The sequence below is a fragment of the Canis lupus genome, chromosome 20 (assembly GCF_048164855.1).
Source record: "Canis lupus baileyi chromosome 20, mCanLup2.hap1, whole genome shotgun sequence".
NCBI lineage: Eukaryota > Metazoa > Chordata > Mammalia > Carnivora > Canidae > Canis > Canis lupus.
In genome coordinates this window covers 54,368,012-54,381,911 of record NC_132857.1, presented here as the reverse complement: position 1 = coordinate 54,381,911, position 13,900 = coordinate 54,368,012, and the positions used below count along the sequence as shown (strand labels likewise).

At 39.6% G+C, this 13,900-nt stretch overlaps 1 long non-coding RNA gene across 1 annotated transcript in view; it reads left to right on the top strand.

Annotated features, from left to right (window-relative positions):
• The first annotated feature begins 242 nt into the window (after positions 1-242).
• LOC140611972 (uncharacterized) overlaps positions 243-13,900 on the top strand; it is a 134,034-nt gene continuing 120,376 nt past the window's right edge. Inside the window, exons 1-3 of the long non-coding RNA XR_012013327.1 lie at positions 243-779; positions 1,416-1,501; positions 3,457-3,584. This is a non-coding gene — a long non-coding RNA (uncharacterized lncRNA). The remainder of the gene's footprint in view (positions 780-1,415; positions 1,502-3,456; positions 3,585-13,900) is intronic.

The window sequence follows — 13,900 nt, the reverse complement described above, 5'->3', positions numbered from 1 at the left end:
TTAACCAAAGTGCTTATAGGTTTGTGTCTTGTTTTATTAATTAATTAATTAATTAATTAATTTATATTTTGATGTGTTCGGTGATTTCATATTGGTCACTTGTAATTGGCTCAATGAGAGTGTTTACACCACAGAAATGGGCAAACACTATAAATCATTGCTCCTCCCCCCCACCCCCACCCTCACCCTGAGAGCTTGTTGTCCACCAGCACAGTACTGGCCTTATATGTTTCCTTGTGACACAAGAGGCCTAAACTGCCATGTGTCACAGCAGGAGAGAACTTGGGAGAGGCTGAATTAGGAGGGCAGGGGTCAGTTCCAGGATCAGAAATAAACGGGAGTTAACATTTCCACAGCTGCCAGAAATAAGAAGCAGGTTAAGATCATGGAGAGAAAAGGTCAAACAGGTGATAAAGGTGTATTTCCAAGGATTTTGCAGATACCGCAAGCAGGACCTTATTTTACCTTATTAACAGCACAGCAAGCTGTGGTTGAGAGAAGTTAAATCCATATAGCACACAGGCAAGAACCATTTAGAATCTGTCTTATCCTAAAATCCTGATTCCTAATGCTCACACTGTAGAGCTCCTCTGTAGCCCCGACTCAGGCCTCAGTATCTTTTTGCTACTCCACAAAACCTCGGCGTCCAGTAAGGCAGGTGGTGCTCATCTGCGTTGTAACCTATGTGAATGAGGCCTCCTCTAAGCAACATGAGTCTACACACCCTGTACAGCTGTACACAGCAGGCCTGCCTGTGGGCATTTCCTAACTCTACAAAGGTGAGGGGTGGCCTTAGCCTAAGCATCACCTGCTCTACTTGAGAGCAAAAACCAGTTTACCCTCCTCTTCTGGATTTGTAACCTTTGTTTCTACCATTTATTCATTCATTTGTTCATTCAGCAAACTATTGTTAAGGACCTGTGTGTACTGTGATAGTGAAAATACAACTGGGGCACTTGGGTGGTTCAGTCAGTAAGCCTCAGACTCTTGATTTTGGCTCAGGTCATGATCTCAGAGTCGTGAGATCCAGCATCACGTAGGACTCTGCATTGGATGTGGCAGCTGCTTAAGATTCTCTCTCTCTCTCCCTTTTCCTCCACCATACCCCCTCCCTCTGCTGGCACACACATGCACACACACTCTCTCTATCTAAATAAAAAAAAAAAAAAGGAAAGAAAGGGAAATACAACAGAGTAGCCTGGAGAATATTGGGGTGAGAAAGCACCATGCAACTAATTTAGAAGCTGCAGGGGAGCAGAGGTGAAGATGTCCATCTGAGGACTATGGGCGTGGGGGGTACACTTTCTATACCATCATGGAGATTCTATCCTTTTAAGTATTTCTCTTTACTATAAACAAAAATCTTAATCTGGCAATTTTTTTTTTTCCTTCACATTTCCCTGGCCCTTATCTAGGAAATATCCTGAAAACCTTATTGTGGACCTTAGTGAGATGTTCTCCCTTCAGAAATCCTGACACTTTCTCTGCTCCTGTCCCGGAGGTGAAACTATCTTCGATAAAGTAACGTTATATGGTATTTGGTTAGTTCAAACAGCGTAATTTAATTCTGTCTATTGAAGTGCTCACCAGATATTCTAAGGAGGAATTAGAGTTAGGAATGTGTGGGTAGGGAAGCCATACATGCATTAAGACAGTTTAAGTCCAAGGCTCTCAAAATGTGGTCCCTGGACAAATATCAGTTATCACTTGGGAGTTTATTTAAAAATTCACATTTTTGAGCCCCAGCCCAGACCTACCAAATCAGAAACTCTGGGAGTGGGCCTCATTGTCTGTGTTTTGACGAGCCCTCCAGGTAATTCTGATATTAAAGTATGAGACTCACCAGTTTAAGTAATATCAACAAGTGAAACAAATAACAGTTGAACAACAAAGCGAATTCAAAGCACAGCAACACAGAATTATGTAATTAACTCACTATGGTCAGACCAGCACTAGTTTGGATTCTTGGGTATATTTTTCTTTTCTTGCTGAGTTCTTAAAAACCAGAAGTGCTTGAGTGTCCTCACTACTTTTGCAAATAACCATTAGATGGATTTATAAAAAGATTGATTGTACACTTTCATTTCCTCAAGCGGTCATTTATTCATTAAGATAATACTCATTCTCTGGGCAGCAGACAAAAGACTTGAAGGCATACACAGCTGAAGGAAATGAAAAGGCGACAAGGCTAAGAGAACAAAGATGAGGATTGCCACGGTCCAGGGCTCCAGAGGATGGCTGTGGAGAAAGGGTTTTATATGCTCTTGCTTCTATTGGATCCTTCAGGAAATGAAAGTGTTCTGTGTCCTTTCGTTTACACCTCAAGAAACAGGGAATAATGATTTTCTTTTGTGGAGGATCTTAAATTTAAGCAGATGACAAATTAGCCTTGAGTATACACATAAAAATCAAAGTCCACAAATTTAGTTATTGCTTCCCCTGTGGAGTTGATCTTCTTTCATGATATTTGCCTCGCTGGTATAGAGGGTTAAAGGTTACACCTACTCTTGAGTTCCTTCGGTGTACCAGGAATAGCAATACACAAAGTTTTCATTTATTCATCAAGAGATATTTACTAGGCTCATCATGTTATCAAACTAAGATGCTGTAAAAGATACAGGGTAGAGGGCAGCATGAACCCTACCTTCAGGGCGCTCAGAGTCTACCAGGAGGCAACTGCCGTTGCACAAGTACGCATAATAAAAGTTAAAAGTGAGTTTTCCAGAAGACGGTCAAAATAAAGGGCAATGAAAGGTCAGAAGAGAAGTGTTCCTTCTAGCTTTGGTCAGATTTGGTCTACAATGGCATCAAATCCTTATTCATTAGATTCTTGTCCTCTTTTTTACTGTCACTGGCAAAGCAAATTGCTGCAAAAATAATCCTCCTCCATCGGAGATCTTACAAACAGACCCTAATTGCCCCTGCCAGATTACCCAGAATTTAGCTCTGAAAAGAATGGCCAAAGAGGTCAAAGAGGAAAACAAGAGATTTTGAAGAATTTGGTCTTTAAGGGCACGGGTGTGTACGGTGCCAAAGCCTGGGGGTACGCAGCTGAGGTCAATCAGTATTAATTGCTAACACCTAGAGGTAATTAGCAGTAATTACCCAAAGGAGCGAGGGGAGCAGCTAAACTGATTTAAAAGCAACCTTTCCAAAAGCTCCTACCACACCAGGAACCTAATAGTTTCTAGGTAAGAGATAATAAATGAGTTTTCTACAGCAATTTACTTAGACAGTGTTGAAATTGTACTACAAAAGACACCTGAGGGAAGCTTATGTATAGTTTATTAAAACTTCCAGTCCCTTCCATCCAGAGGCGGGGTTTTTATTTGCCAATCCCTTGAATTGGAGCTGGTCTTATTACTTGATTTAACCAATAGAATGCAGGGTAAGTGAGATTAGGCTACTATGCTCTAGGTTTTAAGAGACCTTGTAGCTTCCACCTTCACCTTCTAGGAACGCTGCTCTGAGTTCATCCTGTGAGGAAGCTAACTAGTGGACAAGGAGCAGCGCTGTAGAAGAGATCCAGGAATCCCAGCCGACTGCACCAACTCCAGACTTTGAGTGTATCTTGGATATTTCAGGTAATGATGTACCTTGCGTATTAGACTCTCGGGTTTTTTTAAACACCACCTTTCTCTCCTCTATAACAATTACTTTCAATAGAAATGAATAAATTATAATTTTATTGATAGTAGTTTTAAAACAAGCAATTGGAAATTAAAACTATGCATATCAAATCCAAAGATAATCAAATAGAGCAAAATATTTTGTGTATGGATTAAAAATTGTGTCTCCCAAACAAAAATATTATACCTGACACTTCTTACTTTGCCTCACCTTCAACAAACTTGTGTATAAATAAAATCTCCAAGAGGTCAGTGGACAATGATTGTAAAAAACAAGGAAACAGAACTTGATATCACTGTTAATTTCAAACCTTAAGAGTATGCAGTACACAGGGTTGGAGAATACAAACTGCATACAAGGAAGGCTTGAAAAATAATTCCTAAATCATGAACTTATTCTTAAACATGTGTAGATGACACTGTGTAAGTTGAGGCACCAGTTGTAGTGAATTCTCCAAATTAACTTCCCAGTAGAATGCAATGTTTATTAAAGGATAAGTAATAAAATAGACTAATTTGAATCTTGTGTGCATATTATTAAAACTCAAACACTCCAGCATTGTTCAGAAATTCGAACGGCGTTTTAAATTGTCCTTTCGGGATCCCTGGGTGGCGCAGCGGTTTGGCGCCTGCCTTTGGCCCAGGGCGCGATCCTGGAGACCCAGGATCAAATCCCACATCGGGCTCCCGGTGCATGGAGCCTGCCTCTCCCTCTGCCTGTGTCTCTGCCTCTCTCTCTCTCCCTCTGTGTGTGACTATCATAAATAAATAAAAATTAAAAAAAAAATAAATTGTCCTTTCAAAATTCATGTGTTAAAACCTAATCTCCAAGGCGATGGTATTAGGAAGTGGGGCCTTTGGGAGATGACTAGGTCATGAAGCCAGAGCCCTCATTAGTGATATTAGTGGTCTTCTAAAAGAGCCCTGAGAGCTCCCTTATCCCTTCTGCCACAGGGGGACACAGCAAAAGCATGGCCATCTATGAACCAGGAAGCAGGTTCTCACCAGGAGCTGACCATGCTGGTGCCCTGGTTTCCAGAGTTCTAGCCTCCAAACTGTGAACAATTTCTCTTGCTTATAACTTACTTGGTCTGTGGTAGTTTGTTACAGCAGCTGGAAAAGACTTCGATGACCTGGAGAGGAGTAGTTTATCACTGACACTGTTCAGAAATATTGGCACATAGTGATGATCAAAAGTAGGCTGACTTTTAGTAATTTTTATTGTTCCAAAATTCCGCAGTGAACCTTATTGCCTCTACCGTGGGTGGACTGCTTCTAGACAGTTCAGTTCCTACCTGACTGCAACACAACGGATGACTGAGCTAAGAGTGGCATAACTGCTCAATCCAAATAACTGTCAGGGATAATAGATGGTTATTGTACGCTACCAAGTTTTGAGGCAATTACGTAGCCATAGATAACTAGTAGAAGAATAATCACTTAGAGCAATTGGCCTAGGTTTTTCTTCCTGAAGCCAGAAACAATTCTAGGGGCTCTAACTGTATACTGGTCTCCATCTTTTAAGTTGAAGGTTAAGACTTAGAGAATATATGTATATATTATGGTTTATTGAAAAAGGTGAATTGTCTTAAGATAGGAGAGGTGGTTTATTTTTTTATTTTTTTAATTTTTTAAAATAAATTTATTTTTTATTGGTGTTCAATTTACCAACATACAGAATAACACCCAGTGCTCATCCCGTCAAGTGCCCCCCTCAGTGCCCGTCACCCATTCACCCCCACCCCCCGCCCTCCTCCCCTTCCACCACCCCTAGTTCGTTTCCCAGAGTTAGGAGTCTTTATGTTCTGTCTCCCTTTCTGATATTTCCCACACATTTCTTCTCCCTTCCCTTATATTCTGTTTCCCTATTATTTATATTCCCCAAATGAATGAGAACCTACAATGTTTGTCCTTCTCCGATTGACTTACTTCACTCAGCATCATACCCTCCAGTTCCATCCACGTTGAAGCAAATGGTGGGTATTTGTCGTTTCTAATGGCTGAGTAATATTCCATTGTATACATAAACCACATCTTTATCCACTCATCTTTCGATGGACACCGAGGCTCCTTCCACAGTTTGGCTATTGTGGACATTGCTGCTAGAAACATCGGGGTGCAGGTGTCCCGGCGTTTCATTGCATCTGAATCTTTGGGGTAAATCCCCAGCAGTGCAATTGCTGGGTCGTAGGGCAGGTCTATTTTTAACTCTTTGAGGAACCTCCACACAGTTTTCCAGAGTGGCTGCACCAGTTCACATTCCCACCAACAGTGTAAGAGGGGTCCCTTTTCTCCGCATCCTCAGGAGAGGTGGTTTAAAAGGGAAACAAGGAGAGAAAGAGGATGTTGGTAAGTGGGAGAAGGTTTAAAAAAAAAAACCCACCAAAAAACAGAAACAGTGTATAACCTCCTGAGGATGAATCCTTTGTAGCATCCCGAGCATGAAACCAGACTTTCTGGCTTGGGATCTGAATATTCCTGAAACAATGAGAACTGTCCTTAGTAATAGACATAAAACTTTGTCCTCTAGTCCAGGAGGAATAGCACATTGTGGGGATTGATAGTTTTCTGGTGTGAAGCTTTAACATAGCTTTTACTTAACTGGTCAATAATTTTATGGAGAAATACCTAAGACAAGGGAAAAATCTGGCATAAATAAAGTCCACTAATAACTTTCATGTAGGGTTTAATTATATAACCAAAGATAGATGCTGTTTCCATATACTGTACTGACATACCTCTACAAATAGGAATCTGAAGAAAAAGAGTTATTTTAAACATTTCTTTCCATTAATTTTATGATTTTTATGACTTTGGTTGATTTTTTTTTTTTTCATATCCTAAGCATTTCTTTCTCAAAGAATGGATCCTTTTGGGCTTAATTTGGCAAAGATGAAGTGCATATTGTGAAAATTGGAAAGACTGCAGATACTGGATGGTCTGTTCAGGTGAAAATAAGCTGAAACTTGTAGAGATGAGAAATTCTTGGAAAAAATGGAGAGCTGTGTGTTCTAGCTGTTATAAAATACAGAGAATGTCTGTAGGTCGAAGAACAATCATGGAAGATGTGCTAGTGACAAGGGATGATCAGGGCTGCCAATCATCTCGGATGGTCAATGGCAAACAAAACTTGAAAATCGAATTTTGAATGGTGAATAAAAACTCTCATGTATCATTGAGACTTAATGAGTAGAAATTTAGTAATATAACATTTGCAATGAGCAGTATATGTCTTATTTAAACAACAGGGCATATAAGGGCATAGTAGGATGTGATAATGTGATTTATAATAAATATATATTTGGTCTTTGTCCCTATTTCTGGCAGAGCTCCTAAATCCTTTGAAATTTGCTAAATGAAGAGAACAGTGTCTTTTGTTAGGTTAATGAGGTGACTTTTGAAGTGTATCTGGGTGGGGGGCTAGTTGCCAGTGGAGCCAACAAGGTGATTAGAAAGTTGAGATTGAGTTCAATCCCTAATGGCCAATAACTTAACCAATCAGACTTACATAGTTAAGCATCCATAAAAACTCTAAAGGACAGGAATTGGAGAGCTTCCCAGTTGGTAAATGCATGGAGATTTGGGGAAAGTGGTGTGCTCAGAGAGAGCATGGAAGCTCTGTGCCCTTTCTTTATTTCTTGCCCTATACATCTCTTTCATCTCACTGTTCTTAGTTATGTACTTTTGCAATAAACTGGTAATCTAGTAAGTAAAATGTTTTTCTGAGTTCTGTGAGCCACTCTAGAAAATTAATCAAACCCAAGGAAGGGGTCATGGGAACCTCTAATTTGTAGCCATTCCATCAGAAAAACATGGAGAGACTTGTAATTGGTACTTGAAGTATATATACATGTGGGGGGTAGGGGCTAATACTGAGGGACTGATCCCTTAAACTGTAATCTAAGGGGACATTGTTGGAACCTCTAATCTATAGTCAATTGGTCAGAAGCATAAATGAAACCTGAGATTGAGGTTGGCATCTGAAGTGGAAGGTAGTCTTGCAGGACTGAGCCCTTAACCTGTGGAATCTGATGCTATCTCTGGATAGATAGTGTCAGAATCAATTTGAATTGTAGGATACCCAACTCATGCTGGAAAATTGCTTGATGCAGTGGGGAAAGCCCTCTACTCTTCCCCTGCACACATGCATACACAATGGCATTGTTGGATGGTCAGAATTCTCCTTTTTAATAGAATAGAGCAGAGGTATGATGGATGGTGGAGAGATTTGGGAAAGGATATAAAGGGAGAAAAACAGAGCTGATATTTATGTGGAATGGCTTAAAGCATGCTTGGTCAGATAGAGAATGAAAGTGAGGTTTTCGTGATAAAGATTACGAAACTGGTAAACAGGCAATATACAAAGGCACGGCAGATTTTTAATTAATGTCCATACATTAGTAGAAGTCTATTGAAACAGAGAAGTTGATACATGATTGATTTTCTTGGTGACAATAAGTTTAGTAATTATGAAAACATGACAGGAGCTCTAGTGTGAGCTTATCGATAAGATGAAACGTGACTTGATACAAGAATAGTGTCAGGAATTTTGGGGTGGAAGTGACTATGACATGAGAGAAGTTCTTCATAGGTCAAGAAGGGGAAGTTGGACTTGGTCAGACCTGATCCTGGCCTCCTCAAGGGCATACTTCAAAAAGTTTAGAAAAAATCAAGTTGTAGTCAAGGATTCAAAGTGAATCAAAGTTAAAATAAGGTAGAAATATATAATAACAGCAGTGGATAATTGAATTTCTACTACAAGCTAATTACTGTTTGAGGCACGTTGAATATTTCACGTTTACCACAGACCCCACAGAGGAGAAAAGACATCGGATGTGTATAAGTGGAGCGCGGAGGGCATCAGTGTAACTGCTCATGGATAAGCTCAATATTTTTAAAGACCACATGTGAAAAGTAAAGGAAGGCGTCCCAAATAGTGGGGAAGTGTAAGATTGGGGCTGAGAGCTGTAGGAAAATGTTACGAATACACTGAGCTCAAAATATACTGATACTTGAGAAAGATGCCAACTTAGAATAATTCTCAGAAGAAGGAATTAGGGGCCACTTGTGGTGCATCCAGGATGGCAGCGACAGGCCTGCTATTCAATACTCTTATTTGCTTCCTTCTCTGTTAAGAAGCTTCAAACTAGAAAGAGAGCAAATATAGCTAAGCGGTACTTAAAGGTATGGGGGGGGGGGTAAACGGCAAGGAGAACCTCGCTGTTTTGTTTGTGTGTCTTGATCTTGGCCTTGAAGGGACTTGCAAGAGGTATCCTGGGAACACTGTCGGTGATATTCACGTACTCATGTTACTGAGGGAACAAACCAACTAAAGCCAGTTCTCTAATTCTGAAAAGAATAAAAAGTGAGCTCTAGAAGCTAATAGAATTTTCTTGGCTTCTTCATGTGTAGTTGTTTCCTTCTCTGATTCCATTGAATGACCTCCTCCTGCTATCACAACAGTTGACGTACTTTGTCATAACTATTTGCTTTTATCATATCTAGACTGTAATGTTCTAAAGGTAAGGACTGTCTTGAATTCATTATTTCCCCAGCGTCTGTCACAGTGCATTGAATCACAGTGAGGACTTCTGCTTATTAATCAATCTCTCGCCCCCGAACTCCCTCTCTTCATTGTCTTCTCTCTTACTCCTATTCTTTCCATTCAACGTGTTATGGCTAGCTTTAATGCAATTAAAATCAAACTTCTTGCTTAGTTTATGGGACTTTGTTTTTCTTCCTCCTCCTCTCTTCTTTCTCTCTTTTCTTCCTCTTTTTTTCTTTCCCTTCAAGAAAAGAAACTGATCATTTAGCTAGTGTTTCCATGTAGGAGTTCCTTCCAGGCATTTGTTGGAAAAATACTTACATATTTTTTTCTAAATCTTGAATTATTAAACCACTTAAGAAAAAAATGGGAAAAATCATAATTTTCCTGCAAGAGTTAAAGCCTAGCAGTCAACGTAAGGAATTCACTGGTGTCAAGTTGAAACCAAGAGCGGGAAATGCTGATGTGTAAAACTGAAGACTCTAAGGTTAAGGCCGCCATGTCCTAGAACAGGAAAAGGTATTACTGTGGCATACAGAAGAGTTTCACAGCTCTAAAAATTCTTTAAAAATCTGCCCATTCCTCCCTTTTCCCCCCCTCATACCTCTGGGAATCACTGGTCTTTAACCATCCCTGTAGTTTTGCCTTTTCCAAAATGTCATATAGTTGGAATCATATACTATGTAGTCTTTTCAGATTGGCTTCTTTCACTTGGTAATATGCATTTAAAGTTTATCCCACAATTTTCTAACTCACTTAGGTTATTTATATAATATGCCAGGGGTCTCAACAAATGAGAGGGCCTACATATCTTGACCCCTGAAAGGATCTACTCCTGGAAGAGTTAATTTCTCAAAATTTTGACTTCCTCATTAGCAAGATAGGAGATAATGGCACTTACCTTGGAATGCTGGTTAGAGGATTAGAGGCATTAGAAAAATGACACTGTAATAGTGGAATGGCTATTGTGAAATCAGTGTGGAAGACCCAATGAGATGGTAAGTAATTAATAAAAGAGAAAGAACTTGTAGGAATAAAGCAAAGAAATAAAATATTACTGCCAAAGAAAGGCTTGTGTTCAGTTATTTCCCTTGAGGGACCAGAGTGAATTCCTATGGTACTTTTCCTTCCATTTGGGAATAATTTTAGGAAGAGAGACTCCATTTTTTACTCCTAAGATCTCTTCGTGGGAAATCGGGTGCTGAGAGAGAATAGACCAATATGCTCTTAAATATAGTCAGTAATGAAAAGCTGAAGTGCAGGAAATTTTGGCTGAAAATTCACTATATGTTGAAGGTTTAGGAGGGGCTGGGAGTAGAATAAAAAATGTGTGTCCAAGGCTTCTTGTGCTCATAGATGGCGTTTGTCATGCTTCGGTATCCCATGGATTCTCTGTGCCTATTGCAACCTTCACACCTGATACTTGTTATATGCATTATACAATTTTTTGTTATTGGGTTTTTCTGTTTGTTTTTACAAAATGTTTCGCTATTTGAATGGTGTGCCAGATATTTTTGATTTCTGGATGTACTATGCAAACTGCATCAATAGATCCTGCTCAGGTACAGAGATTGTTTTATGACTCTGTCAAGTTCTAAGATACTTCCTGGAGTTTGGAGAGAGGGGGACATCAAATTGTGTCACACAGCAACTACCCCTAAAAGGAATGAATTGTGAGAGATTGTGAAAGATTGTGTGGATTGTGTTCCTACATGTTCAGTTCTTCTGTCTAGTAGGTGCCGGAATGAGAGGTACAATTATCACCACATGTTCCATTCTGAAAATAGGGCAAAGAGCATTTTGGCTTTTTTTTTTTTTCCAAAGATTAAATGTGGTAAAACAGGACAAATTTGTTTCAGTTTTAGAAAGGGGAAGCTGGACTAAGACAGACATAATTTTTATTCCTTTGTTCTTTTTCCTTCCTTCCTTCCTTCCTTCCTTCCTTCCTTCCTTCCTTCGCACTGCTTGAATAATGTAAGATGAGCACCGGTATAAAAGCATGGGTATCTGGAAAGCACAGATTTATCAGAAGGGACTGCCACCTAAGCAGAATTTGACACTAGCATTTCGACTCTTCCTTCCATTTTAATGATCTTCAGGATATAGTCTTTAGATAACAACAGATAAACAGAAACCCATAGCTCACTAATAATGAAAACCCTGCCTAGGTGGATTACATTTTATTGTTGAGCTCAAATTTACAACATATGATGTACATGTGATATTTTACCAAGTTGGAGGTTATTTTTTCTAATTTATTTTCCATTATTCACTTACTAATGTATATAAGAAAGAACAGGTTATTTGGCCATAGGGGGAAAATCCCCAATAAAATCTCCTATCTGTTTTATTTGGGATATAGAGAGCAAGCTGATTCACTCCCAGATATCATTAAAATATTTAAATCCATTTCCATAATTGTTAACAGGAATTTTTAAGAAAATGTTTCACAAAATGTAGGCTGAGTCATAATATAATCTAGTGAAATCCCTTATTGCAATTACTGCAATTTCTGCTTCTCTATAACTTTTACCCATTCTCTTGTATGTCACTAGCATAGCAAATTTTCATTATATTTTCTGTTCATTTCTCAAATTTTTGATGAATAATTACATTAATGACTACAAAGACTCCCATATAAATGGCCGAGTTCTATCAATTCTCTATTCACCCATTCATTTGTGTTCTAGGAAATGTTCTAACATATGGACAAGCAAGAAAAGAAACAAAATTATTACTCTCAGTGAACTCACAGAACTAACGGGACAGGCAAAAAATAGACCATCTGATGTGGTCAGGCTACTCATTTAGATAAGAGTGGTCAGTGAAGGGTTTTTGAAGAAGGGGTGGGAAGTAGGAATCGGGGCTGAGGAATGGTATGGTGTAATTGAGCTAAAGTGTAGCTGGGAGTTACCTGAATGCCTAGAGGCTGGAGGCTGAAGCTTATGCACAAGCATAAAAGTCTGAGAGATGTCACATTTGGGGAAATAACATGTATACAGTGGAATACATCTAGAATATTGGGGGTAGGTAAGATCCATGAAAGATGTTCCCAGGATTACAGGCATGCACTAGGTCCTAAATCCCTGTTATGAGCTGAGAGAGTTTGCGATGTCCTTAGGACCCCTGGTAAACCATGGATGGGTGTTGAGCAGGGGACAGTGTGATCAAATATGTGTTTCAGAAGGGCTAAACTCAGCCCGTGGAGAACGGGTAATGGAGACCAAGAATGGCAGTGGAGGCATTAGACTGTGAGTACCCAGGATCAGGGACCAGGGCTGCTTATTCACTGCTGTATGTCCAGGACCTTGCTCAGCGTCTGGCACATAATAATTCTGCCTTGAATATTTGAGTAAAAGGATAAAGACAGAGATCACATGGCAAACTTCTGAGGTAATCCCAGTAAGAAATGATGAGGCCTAAATTGGTAAACGAGAAGAATAAAAAGTGGATAATGTGGATCAGTATTTTCCTAACTTTCCTAGTTAGACCTGTTTTAGGAAATATACGCACATGACTCGGTGCATAGAGGCAACGTGCACACGCACCTAAAACTGACCTTTTACCGAACAAGACTTTTTCCTATTACCTGTAAATTCTCTGTTTTCTATCCTATGCCATGTACCTGTTAGTTTGCTGCTCTAACAAATACAGTAGACTCGTGCCTTAAACAAAAGGCTTGTGAATTCTTGTAAATTCTCACAAGTCTGGAGGCTAAAAATCTGAGATTGAAGTGTTTGTAAATTTGGTTTCTTTATGAGGGCCACAAGGGAAGCATCCGTTCCTGGCTTCTCTCCTTGGAGTGTAAGATGGCGGTCTTCTCCTAGTGTCTTCCCATGGCCTTACCTCCTTGAATGTCTGTGTCCTAATCTTTTCTTATAAGGATACCAGTCCTATTGGATTAGGGCCTATCCATGTGACTTCATTTTACCCAATTACCTCTTTGTAGGCCTTATCTCCAAATACAGTCATAATACACCGTACTGGAGGTTAGGACTTCAATATAGTAGAAGTGTCATTCCCTGCTCCCCCCTCTACCCAAATTCCCATTATATATTTTAAAAATAGACCAAAGTCCATAGGGTACAATGAGGGTTACTCTTCGTGTTGTACGTTCTATCCGTTTTTTAAAAAATCTATAATTACATATATCACCTTTATCACATTACACAGAATAGTTTTATTATCCTCAGGGTTCCTTGTACTCTACCTATTTACCTCCTTCCTCTCCCCAATCCCCGGCAACCACTGATCTTTTCACTTGATCCACAGTTTTCCCTTTTTCAGGATGCCATATAGTTGGGATCATACATTATAAAGCCTTCTCAGTTTGGCTGCTTTCATTTTTTTCAAATGTTGTTCCTTACCTATTGATCTTCTATCTGGAAAACGTTGGTTTAAGGAGATATGAGGGAGGTAGAACTGTCAGGACTTGGTGACTGTTAAGATGTGGGGAGGAGAACGGGTCTGGAACTTAGGAGACAGTCTGTGATGAGTATTTGGCTGACACACAAGTGTTAATTGAAGTCCTGGATGTGGTTGGGTCAATCCAGAAAGTGAAGAGAGGGTGAAAATTGGAAAGTTGAGGAATAAATCCTAGAGCATGTCAGTCCCATAGGTATGAAACTTTGTCTTCACTTTGAGTTGAACATCGTTGGCTATGTCAGTTTAACCTTTATTCACCCCCCACTCCTGTGAATAGATTGCTCAGATCTGTGTAAACATA